This window comes from Mirounga leonina, unplaced genomic scaffold, assembly GCF_011800145.1.
Source record: "Mirounga leonina isolate KUSES-001 unplaced genomic scaffold, KU_Mleo_1.0 Mir_165, whole genome shotgun sequence".
NCBI classification, from domain to species: Eukaryota; Metazoa; Chordata; class Mammalia; order Carnivora; family Phocidae; genus Mirounga; species Mirounga leonina.
Genome location: NW_023270415.1, coordinates 19,602,725 through 19,615,748, shown reverse-complemented (window position 1 = coordinate 19,615,748; position 13,024 = coordinate 19,602,725).

Sequence of the window (13,024 nt, the reverse complement as noted above, 5' to 3'; positions counted from 1 at the left end):
GACATGTGAGAACCTATAAAGGAGATGATTGGGGTGTAGCCCCAGGATTGGTTGGTTTGTATTTTGAAAAGCATGACTTCAGGCAAACTGTTTACTACCTCTAGAGATTGGCTAACCCTTCGAGGGGCAATCTTAATAGGGTCAGCAAGTCCCCAGATGTCACAACGTTATAACACGTTGAACGAAATGAAAAGACATGATTTATACGACATTATACCCTAAATCTATTAAAGGAATTGATCTGTAATATGCATTTCAATAGACAGATGCTCAGGCATGACTACACTAGAAGATGTAATGAAGAGAGCCGATCTTTGCATGAATACGTAGAATCACTACAGAAATGACACAAGAGCAGACGATGCTGGTGGGGGTTTTCCTTGATTACTTCTTTGTGTAGGTTTATTTTTCCTTTTTGAGATTAAAAATTCCTAATTGGCATTGTAACCAGGGGACTGCCTTCCCCAAATGGTGAACAATTCTTAGGAAAAAAATACAATTCTCCTTCAACTTGTATGGTAATGACATTTCTTGAAATTTCAGTATATATTTAAGACTAAACTGTTCAGGGGCGCCTGGGTGGCTCAGTCATTAAGCGTCTGCTTTCAGCTCAGGTGACGATCCCAGGGTCCTGGGATGGAGCCCCAAGGTGTCGGTCTCCCTGCTCAGCGGGAAGCCTGCTTCTCCCTCTCCCACTCCCCCTGCTTGTGTTCCCTCTCTCGCTGTGTCTCTCTCTATCAAATAAATAAATAAAATCTTTAAAAAAAAGAAAGAATAAACTGTTCAAAACCACTTTGAGTCTATATGTAAAAATGAGTTAGGTTTTAGGCTTAGATAATTATAGCTTTTCTTCTATGTTTATGCCAATAGGGACACGGGAAGAAATGTCCAATGTAAGAAAATTCTTGGTTTTTCCCACGCATGGCATTGACTAGCATTCCTAGCACCAGTCCATTAGATACAGTGGTACAGTCAGTCCTCCAGGAATGTGACAGACTTCTAAAAACACCTGTCATGCAAAACTGTGCAATTAAAAAACCACAGGGCTTATGACAGGGGAAAATGGAGTTAGAGGCACAACACTCAAACGTTTTGTCAGCAACATGTTAAAAACAAAACAGAACAAATCATTGAAACCTAATAAAAATGGTAGCAAAATTTTATGTGTGTTCAACGTTAGTAAATATATAACTTCTAAGATGAATATGGCACTTTACCTTGCAAAAGACCTGGAGTTTGCTTGGGGAAGTGGGGCTTGGAAAGGCTTCAGCTTGCAATTATTGTGAAGTGATGAAAGAAAGGTTTTCTGAAAGTGTGAGGATTGGGGGGAATTGTAATATCAAATGCAGACAGGTATGACTCATCGTCCTCCTGTTGGTGATCTCTCTCAGCCTTCATTCCTGGGGCATGTCTTTTTGCCTTTCAGATGTAGATCTTTTGGAGCATGTGCTTGTAATAGATACCAACCTCACCGAAATTGAAAATTTGATTCAATGTATAACCTTAGTCTTCAATCAATGTCAATTAATGTCCACCTCATTGCTGGAAATTTTTTTCCAGCTTTCCTGTCTGCATTGAGAGCTTTACCTGGCAGTGGAAGACTTTGGAAATTGTAGTGATGTGGGAAACTCCTAAACCCGACACTAATAGCACCAAAAGGATCCTTAGAAGTACTGATGATTTCCATCAGGGTCCTCCAGTGCTTTCTCTTTTGTAAGCACTACTTGGTATTTTGAACTAGAATTCTTAAACAGATTTAGGTTGCACAAGTGTTTTGTTTTGTTTTATATATGACATTTCACAAATACAAAAAAATAAGAAAACATAACTTCATAGGATAACACATGGTGAGCTGAGGTAGCTGGTAGATGTTTGGGGAGAGAGAGAGAGAGAGAGAGTGTGTGTGTGTTGTGGGGTGGAAAACTTTTTCCTTCTTCCCTTTTAGGTTCTTTGGCTGGTCTGATAAATAAATTGACATAAGTCAGATGAGCAGGGGAAAAACAAATTTCATATGTACATGAGCCCCAATAAAACATGAGACTCCCCAGCAGTCAGGTAATTGAGATTTGTATACCATCCTGAGTTAAGGAGAAGGATATAGGGGTCTGGGGCTTCAAAAGGGAGGGAGATAATTTACAGGAAAAGGAAAAGAGCTAATGTCTGATAAATGTTTGCCTTGTCATGCAGATAAGTCTTTCTGGAGACAAAATGTTCTCTCTGCTAATAGCTCTCTTCCTGTAACAGGCCACCTATCTTGATTCTTTTAGGCAGTTAGTGGGGAGGCAAAAAGCTCTTCCTTAGTCTCATGGGCCCTGCTAGTCTTCAGCTCAAAATAATCCATGTGTGAAGTGGCACATTCTGGGGTGGTGTATTCTGCTCCCCCCCAGTGCGTGTGTATTTTGTGTTTCCCCACACAGTTGGGTTCATCTGGGTGCAGTTCTCTACATTCACCTTAGTGCTTCCTATGGATGAAATTTTGCAAAAAGCAAACTCAAAATTCGCCTTATGCTCAGCTTGTTCCCTAATATATTAATTGCCTTGGAACAAATTCACAGGTTCAACACAAGCATTATAGCAGAAGTGACTGCACATTCAATCATTGCTGTAACAGAAAACATCCCACAAACCTTTTCAACAGCCCTCTGGGAATGAGAACCGCTGTTACATTTCTTCATAATTCTGGTTGGGCAAGTGATATCTCTAGAGTCTTTTTGTCACGCTGATGTCACGTATTAGTTTAACTCATTTACACTGCTCTCAGAGCTGCCGACACATACCAAGCTATATCAGAGCACAGAAAAGGGGAAAAATTAACTCAGTTGTGAAAGACCAGAGAAACCTGAACAATGAAGATGAGATGAGTCATGAATAGTGAACATTCTCCAGGCAGCCTGAACAAAGGCCCTAAGGCATGATTTTATTGAACAGGGAGTAGCAAGGAGTTGAATTTGTTAGAATGTGGACTGTATTGAGGGAGTGGCAGGGAAGGACTTGGGAAATTCTTTGCTATGCTAATAAGTTTGGGCTTTATTCTTGGGTGATAGCCAACCATCAAAACTTGCAAGCAGGAGAAAGACATTCTCCGTGTGCATTTGGAAAGAATTAGCTGTAGCAACAGACTGAGGCTATTCCTGCAAAGCTTGGTGGGACGATGTTCTCAATCTATTGCAACCATCAGCAAAGGTTCTCAACAAATGCAAAGTATAAACTGGAGCAAAGGCAAGCATGTGTTTTTAAAAAAAAATTATGGAAAAAAATAATTGCTACTCTTTGTTAAGTAATTACTGTATGCCAGGCAGCATCTTGTGCCCTCCAGCATTTTGTTTTTAAATCCTCATAACATCCATATGAGTTTGATCTCATTTGATCATATTGTTACCTCTGTTTTACAGGTAAAAGACTAAGACAGCACAGTTTAATTAATTTGCCAAAAATTATGCAGTTGGAAAGTGGCATATCAAGGATTGGGCCCATGATCTGTGACCCCCAGAGCCTTCTCCTTGGTCATTACCTAGAGCTGCTTTTGTTCAAAACAGCAGTAGTTCCTAAAGAAGCATGATCCAGGAAGAGAGGGGCTACATAAATAGAGTCTTCCTCTGTGCGGAACTGGTCCGACCAGTTTATGCCAATTCGGGCAACATAATTACTAAGAGTAACCGTAAACCTTTTCACTCTCAAAGGTGTTCCAGTTTGTGGGGAACAAAGCAGATGAAGATAAAATCTTTTGAGGTTCTTGTATCATTCAGGAATTGGTACAAGGATTTACGTAAGGTACAGTCCAATAAGTCAAGGATGCATTTGGAAATGCATATTCAACCATTGAAAGCACAAAAATATAGTACTAAAAATTAACAGTAGAGAAAAAAGGGTAATAATAAAAAATACTTGATTAATCCAAAAGAAGTCAGGAAAAGAGAAATTAACAACATCAGAGAAAGGACAGATGGAACTAGTAGAAAACAAACAGCAAGAAAATAGAATTAAACCAACTGTATCAACACTTAAAGTGTAAGTAGATTAAACCCTCAAAAGGCAAAAATTATTATACTGGATAAAAAAATGAAAACAAGATTCAATTTGCACTTCAAATATATACCTTAATTATAAAGACACCACTAGGTTAAAAGTAAGCACCAAACTATTGGCACAAGAATGGGCAAGAAAGGGAACTTGAAGAAATGATGATGTTCTTTTTTTTTTTTTAAAGATTTTATTTATTTATTTGACAGAGAGAGACACAGCAAGAGAGGGAACACAAGCAGGGGGAGTGGGAGAGGGAGAAGCAGGCTTCCCGCTGAGCAGGGAGCCCAATGTGGGGCTCAATCCCAGGACTCTGGGATCATGACCTGAGCCGAAGGCAGACGCTTAACGACTGAGCCACCCAGGCGCCCCGAAATGATGATGTTCTAAGAAGACAGCTCTGAGGAATGAGAAAGGGAGTTTGGTAGAAAAAAAATAAGAGCTTTCCATTTAACCTTGAAGGCCAGTTTGAATGTGCAGCTCACAAATTTTCAGAACTCATGTCTCCAATAAAAAGTCAATTAAAAATACTGCTATAAAGAAAAAGTTAAGGATGCAAAGTTAAATTAAGACATAATGAAAATATTTTTGCTAAAAATCCAAGAGTGGAAACTGGGGCTTCTAACTAAGATAGGTAATATGCTCCCTGATACTATGTTACTCAAACATTTTACAATTAATTTTAAAGAGAACCATTTCTGATCACATTGTCACACATCCAACTGTAACTGTTCTTAATGAAACCACCTCACAAGAAAACATACAACAAGCAGTTTACTCAATCTAGTTTCATAACAGCCATATCATTAAACACATAAAAGGATTTTGCAGTTGCTTAATAATAAGGAATTTATGCTTTCTTAGAGATAAAAGCATTATCTGGGTTGACAATTAGTTTCCCATCATTCCTCATATAAACAATCAAAGTTAACTGAATTATATTTCAGAAAATATTTCAGTCCTGACAGCATTTTAAAATGTTTCAGTTAAAGGCATTAAAAATTTCATAGCTTGTACATATAAGTTGCTATAATTTATCCACATAGCATATATTAATTAAATTACCACAATTATAGGGATTTTTATGTTGGTTGGAGGCAATAATCCGTTTCCTAAAAGGTTTCCTTTCTTCAAGGGAGAAATTAGAGAACTAGATCATTTCTCTTCTGTGAGCTCAGATATGTTTCACGTGGAGCATATTACAAAAAGAACATATTACAAATCTGCACATGTTGGATATTCACTGTGTGTTACTGGGCGCCTGGGTGGCTCAGTTGGTTAAGCGACTGCCTTCGGCTCAGGTCATGATCCTGGAGTCCCAGGATCGAGTCCCGCATCGGGCTCCCTGCTCAGCGGGGGGTCTGCTTCTCCCTCTGACCCTCCCCCCTCTCATGTACTCACTCTCTCTCATTCTCTCTCTCTCAAATAAATAAATAAATCTTAAAAAAAAAAAAAATCACTGTGTGTTACTGGCTGGACACCCTGATCCACCATCAGTTAAGCATGGGCTTAATATTAAAAGCTGACCTTACCTTAGGCTTTTGACCTCAGATAGAACGATGTAAAACACTCCACTCGGAAGCATTTAAGAATATTGCTTCTTTCTTGTGTTGGAAAACAGCTATTGACAGCACAGTCAAAAGAATAGCTATAAGCCCTGTTTGTACATAGAATTCATCTTCTGATTTGTGGTTGTTTGTACTTAGTGACTATCCTTTTGATTTGTGGCTGTTTATAGAGCTATTACTGTTTATACTATGTCCACTTCTCAGTGCTGAACTAAGTACATCGATTTCTGACTCTTTAGTTTAAGATTATCGCCCTGAAGTTGTTTTCCAGGACCTCATGGCTTGATTTGGAAGTCTTCTTCATGGGCAAAAGTGGAAGCTGCATACATGGTAAGATTACTGACAAAGCCATTTCAAAAAAGAGGTGGTTCCCCAGTGTCCTGTCCCAGAAATCAGGAACATTGGAGACCGAGAAAGGCTGAGGATGGCGGAGTCCAGGCTGGGAGTGGTCATCTTGGAAAGGGGGCAGCAGATTGCCATGGTGGTGTGGGATTAAGGAGCACCTCTCTTAGCATCTGGGTGGCGTTTCATTTTGTGTCAGGGCTGGTACTGCACTCTGTGTCCCAGCCTTTCCTGAAGGTCTTGGTATTCTTTGTAATTTGATTCCCAGCTCAGAGCAATACCGAGGATTGTATAAACTGGATAAGAGCAATTTGTGGTTGCTCATCACTCTCTTGCTGAGGACAGAAAGACAGCCCATTGCCACAAACCGACCAGATTCTGAAGGACAACACTATCAGGCTGAACCAACAGAAAGAACACCCTCCACACCACTGCTATGAATAACACAAAACCAAACTAAACAGAAATTCAAAATAATTAAGTTCCACTTGAATTATATCTTTATATGAAAATCAAATAGCATTTCTTTTGTTTATAACTTAGGGGCCAAAGATATTGTGTGAGTTTAACAATGATACTCATACTCAAATTAACATGTGCATATATACAATAATAAAGTCCATTTTCCAGCCAAGAATGCCTATGGAAATGTTCTTAGTTATGATATCATTTAATTTTAACTTTGGCAAATGTATTTTTAAACATTTCAAAAATAAATTCAGTATTCAAATTATATACATAATATAATTACTACAATTAATTAATTAATTAATTAATTTTTAATTTTATTATGTTATGTGAGTCAACATACAATACATCATTGGTTTTTGATGTGGTGATCCACGATCCATTGTTTTCGTATAACACCCAGTGCTCCATGCAGTACGTGCCCTCCTTAATACCCATCACCCGGCTAACCCATCCCCCCTCCCCCCTCCCCTCTAAAACCCTGTTTGTTTCTCAGAGTCCATAGTCTCTCATGGTTCATCTCTCCCTCCAACTCCCCCTCCCCATTTTTCCCTTCCTTCTCCTAATGTCCTCCATGCTATTCGTTATGTTCCACAAATAAGTGAAACCATATGATAATTGACTTTCTCTGCTTGACTTATTTCACTGAGCATAATCTCCTCCAGTCCCATCCATGGTGATGTAAAAGTTGGGTATTCATCTTTTCTAATGGCTGAGTAATATTCCATTGTATATATGAACCACAGCCTCTTTATCCATTCATCTGTTGAAGGGCATCTCTGCTCCTTCCATAGTTTGACTATTATGGACATTGCTGCTATGAACATTGGGGTGCATGTGCCCCTTCTTTTCACTACATCTGTAACTTTGGGGTAAATACCTAGTAGTGCAATTGCTGGGTTGTAGGGTAGCTCTACTTTTAACATTTTGAGGAACCTCCATACTGTTTTCCAGAGTAGCTGTACCAGCTTGCATTCCCCCCAACAGTGTTAAGAGGGTTCCCCTTTCTCCACAACCTCTCCAACATTTGTTGTTTCTCTCCCTGTCTATTTTTGCCGTTCTAACTGGTGTAAGGTGGTATCTCAATGTGGTTTTGATTTGGATTTCCCTGATGGCTAATGATGATGAACATTTTTTCATGTGTCTGTTAGCCATTTGTATGTCTTCTTCAGAGAAGTGTCTTTTCCTATCTTCTGCCCACTTTTTGACTTGATTATTTGTTTTTTGGGTGTTGAGTTTGAGAAGTTCTCTATAGATCTTGGATACCAGCCCTTTATCTGTAGTGTCATTTGCAAATATCTTCTCCCATTCTGTGGGTTGCCTCTTTGTTTTGTGGACTGTTTCCTTTGCTGTGCAGAAGCTTTTTATCTTGAGGAAGTCCCAAAAGTTCATTTTTGCTTTTGTTTCACTAGCTTTTGGAGATGTATCTTGAAAGAAGTTGCTGTGGGCGATGTCAGAGAGGTTACTGCCTATGTTCTCCTCTAGAATTTGGATGGATTCCTGTCTCACATTGAGGTCTTTCATCCACTTTGAGTTTATCTTTGTGAATGGTGTTAGACAATGGTCGAGTTTCATTCTTCTGCATGTGGCTGTCCAATGTTCCCAGCACCATTTATTGAAGAGACTGTCTTTTTTCCATTGCATGTTTTTTCCTGCTTTGTCAAAGATTATTTGACCATAGAGTTGAGGGTCCATGTGTGGGTTCTCTATTCTGTTCCATTGCTCTATATTTCTGTTTTTGTGCCAGTACCATGCTGTCTTGGTGATCACAGCTTTGTAATATAGCTTGAAATCGGGCAACGTGATGTCCCCAGCTTTGTTCTTCTTTTTCAACATTTCCTTGGCGATTCAGGGTCTTTTCTGATTCCATACAAATTTTAGGATTGTTTGTTCCAGCACTTTGAAAAATGTCACTGGAATTTTGATCGGGATGGCATTGAAGGTGCAGATTGTTCTGGGTAGCATAGACATTTTAACAATGTTTATTCTTCCGATCCATGAGCATGGAATATTTTTCCATCTTTTTGTGTCTTCTTCAATTTCTTTCATGAGTGTTTTGTAGTTCCTAGAGTATAGATCCTTTACCTCTTTGGTTAGGTTTATTCCGAGGTATCTTATGGTTTTTGGTGCTATTGTAAATGGAATCGTTTCTCTAATTTCTCTTTCTACAGTTGCATTGTTAGTGTATAAGAAAGCAACTGATTTCTGTGCATTGATTTTGTATCCTGCCACATTACTGAATTGCTGGATGAGTTCTAGTAATTTGGAGGTGGAGTCTTTTGGGTTTTCCACATAAAGTATCATGTCGTCTGCGAAAAGAGAGAGTTTGACTTCTTCTTTGCCAATTTGAATACCTTTTATTGCTTTTTGTTGTCTGATTGCTGTTGCTAGGACTTCTAGTACTATGTTGAACAATAGTGGTGAGAGTGGGCATCCTTGACATGTTCCCATTGAGGAGGATATTTGCTGTGGGTTTTTCATAGATGGATTTTATGAACTTGAGGAATGTTCCCTCTATCCCTATATTCTGAAGAGTTTTAATCAGGGAAGGATGTTGTATTTTGTCAAATGCTTTTTCTGCATCAATTGAGAGGACCATATAGTTCTTCTCCCTCCTCTTATTAATGTGTTCTATCACATTGATTAATTTGCGAATGTTGAACCACTCTTGCATCCCGGGGATAAATCCCCGGTTGGTTGTGGTGGATGATCCTTTTAATGTATTGTTGGATCCTATTAGCTAGGATTTTGTTGAGGATTTTGGAATCCATATTCATCAGGGATATCAGTCTGAAATTCTCCTTTTTGATGGGGTCTTTGCCTGGTTTGGGGATTAAGGTAATGCTGGCCTCATAGAATGAGTTTGGAAGTTTTCCTTCTGTTTCTATTTTTTGAAACAGCTTCAGTAGAATAGGTATTATTTCTTCCTTGAATGTTTGGTAGAATTCCCCAGGGAATCGATCAGGCCCTGGACTCTTGTTTTTTGGGAGGTTTTTGATCATTGCTTCAATCTCGTTACTGGTTATTGGCCTATTCAGGTTGTCAATTTCTTCCTGTTTCAGTCTTGGCAGCTTATAGATTTCCAGGAAGGCCTCCATTTCATCCAGATTGCTCAGATTATTGGCATATAGTTGTTGATAATAATTTCTAATAATTGTTTCTATTTCCTTGGTGTTAGTTGTGATCTCTTCCCTTTCATTCATAATTTTATTAATTTGGGTCCTTTCTCTTTTCTTTTGGGTAAGTCTGGCCAGTGGTTTATCGATCTTATTAATTCTTTCAAAGAACCAACTTCTAGTTTCATTGATCTGATCTACTGTGTTTCTGGTTTCTAATTCATTGATTTCTGCTCTAATTTTAATTATTTCTCTTCTGATGCGTGGCTTAGGCATCGATTGTTGCTTTTTCTCTAGTTCTTTAAGGTGTAGAGTTACTTGGTGAACTCGGATTTTTCTATTTTTTTGAGTGAGGCTTGGATGGCTATGTATTTGCCCCTTAGGACCGCCTTTGCAGTATCCCATAGGTTTTGGACCAATGTGTTTTCATTCTCATTGATTTCCACGAATTGTTTAAGTTCTTCTTTGATTTCCTGGTTGACCCAAACATTCTTGAGCAGAGTGGTCTTTAGCTTCCAAGTGTTTGAATTTCTGCTAGATTTTTTCCTGTGATTGAGTTCCAGTTTTAGAGCATTGTGGTCTGAGAATATGTAGGGAATAATCTCAATTTTTTGTTATTGGTTGAGACCTGATTTGTGACCCAATATATGGTCTGTTCTGGAGAAAGTTCCATGTGTGCTGGAGAAGAATAAGTACTCTGTTGTTTTAGGGTGGAATGTTCTGTAAATATCTATGAGGTCCATCTGGTCCAATGTATCATTCAAAGCTCTTGTTTCCTTGTTGATTTTCTGCTTAGATGATCTGTCCATTGCTGAGAGTGGAGTATTGAGGTCTCCTACAATTAACGTATTGTTATCAATGTGACTCTTTATTTTGGTTAACAGTTGGCTTATGTAGATGGCTGCTCCCATGTTGGGGACATAGATATTTACAATTGTTAGATCTTCTTGTTGGATAGACCCTTTAAGAAGGATATAATGTCCTTCTGTGTCTCTTATTGCAGACTTTAGTTTAAAATCCAATTTGTCTTATATAAGAATTGCTACCCCAGCTTTCTTTGGAGGTCCGCTGGCATGGAAGATGGATCTCCATCCCTTCACTTTCAGTCTGGATGTATCTTTAGGTTCAAAATGAGTCTCTTGTAGACAGCATATGGATGGGTCCTGTCTTTTTATCCAGTCTGCAACCCTGTGCCATTTTATGGGAACATTTAGGCCATTCACGTTGAGAGTGATTATTGAAAGATATGAATTAATTGTCATCATGTTGCCGGTGAAGATGTTGTTTTTATAGATTGTCCCTGTAAATTTCTATTGTAGATCACTCTTGGGGGCTTTCTCCTTTTACAGAAACCCCCTTAATATTTCTTGCAGGGCTAGCTTAGTGGTCACATATTCTTTCAGTTTCTGCCAGTCGTGGAAGCTCTGCATCTCTCCATCCATTCTAAATGAAAGCCTTGCCAGATAAAGTATTCTTGGCTGTATGTTTTTCTCATTTAGTACCCTGAATATGTCTTGCCAGGCCTTTCTGGCTTGCCAGGTCTCTCTGGATAGGTCTGACGTTATTCTGATGTTCCTCCCTCTGTACGTAAGGAATCTCTTCCCCCTAACTGCCCTTAAGAGGCAGAAGAGACCGTTTCCAACCCTCTGCCTCAGAGCAGAGAGACCTCAGTCTGTTCTTCAGTGAGCTCTCCAGGCCACACTGTCTCCGTTTCTGTCTGTGCTGCTATAAACTGCAGGGTCCTGGGTTGCGCGCCCTTCCGCAGTGCTCCCAGTTTTGCCTCCAGGTCGGGGCACATCTCTGCCCTTTGTGCTTCTAAAACCGCCAGTTGCTCCCAGTTTGCGCGCGCGCGACTCCACCGCTTGGGGTTCCCTCCGGGGACTGCAGTTCGTATGCGCACGACTCTGCTGCTCGCTGCTCAGGGTTCCCACCCCGGGGGTTGCAGTTCACCTGCGCGACTCCGGCGCACCGGGTTTCTGTCTCGGAGGCTGCAGTTCGCGTTTGCGCGACCGTCACTCCGGTTTCTGTTGGGGGGGGGGGGGGGGCTGTGGTTCGCGTGCGCGCGACGACGTTGGTCTGGTTTTCCACCCCGGGGGGCTGCCCTAGAGTCCTTTCCCGCCGCTACCGGTCTGCGAGTCTGTGCCCGTCCCCAGTGCGCGAGGCCGTCACTCACCAGCGGTGTAGGATCCCCAGGGCCAGGCACCCTCCCGCTCTCATTTATCCTCCGATATCTGCCCGCAGGATCACAGCTCTCCGCTTAGTACCTCAAAACCAACTGCCTGCGATATTCTGTTCATAGAGATCCAGATCTTCTTACATTTCAGGCTGGTTTCGTGGGTGCTGAGAGTGGTCTGGTAGATATCCAGCTCAATTCCGGGGACCAGTTGAAATACGGTCACCTACTCCTCCGCCTTCTTTCCCCCCCTCCTACTACAATTATTTTAAAAAGAAAACTATTTTGTGAATCAATTAACCAGATTTGTACTATTTAAAAAGAGTAAACTACTTTTTAAAAAATCAAGAACAAACCAACAAACAAAATGAAACAGAAACATCTTCCATTTTTCTAAATATCTACCTGGATGTGAAATTGAGTAGCGAATTACAGATAGAATATTTAAATCATTGAATTATAACATTACTGAATAGTTTTAATAAAGTTGACATTCCCTTAACTATTTCTGAATACCCTTAACTATTTGTCTGAGTGAAGAAATAATTATTTTTCGGAGGTGTAGTCTCCTGAAAGATTAACTTTTATGTGCATATCATAGAAGATAAAAGAACTAGATACTTTTTGCAAAGCATGATGCCAAAGACCCATGCCTATTCAACTACTCTAAAAACAAATATTTACATAACGCTTTATGTTTTTAAGCACTTTCTGTAAACTTTCATGTAGTCCCTATCTTAATCCTATGGGTGGTTCCTTCTAAAGCTGAGAAAACAAAGCCTCAAAAGCTCACCCCCATTTACAGAGCTACAAAATAGAAGAATTGAGATTTGGATTCAGGTTTTTCCACTACTTTAGTATTCTTCAGGTAAAATTAGTGTTATTTGTGATAGAGATTCTTTAATAAATTTCAAGTCTCTATTATGAGGCAATTCCAAATTATATGATTCACTTTGCAAAATGGACAGAAATGCCCTTAAAGTCATAGATATATATTAATAGTGAATTATGTAACATCTTTTTATAGTCAAATTTGAATGGACAGTTGCCAATTATTAGACTTGAACCCTGAATAAAAAATGTTTTTTGCTGTCATTATTTTGTATACTGTAATTAAGGATGGAGAATTCTCTCACTTATAAATTCCATGCTACATGAAGCAGTTAGTTAGGCTCTTCTGTGTAAACAGATAACTGGGACATGATGTGATGGATCTTATGTGTATAAAGCAATAAAATAATATGGATGCAGAAACAGAACATTCTGTATGCACATGAGAGGGAAGAAAGTACTGGAAAATCTATGGACTAGCTTGGTCCACATTCTCTAAAATAAAC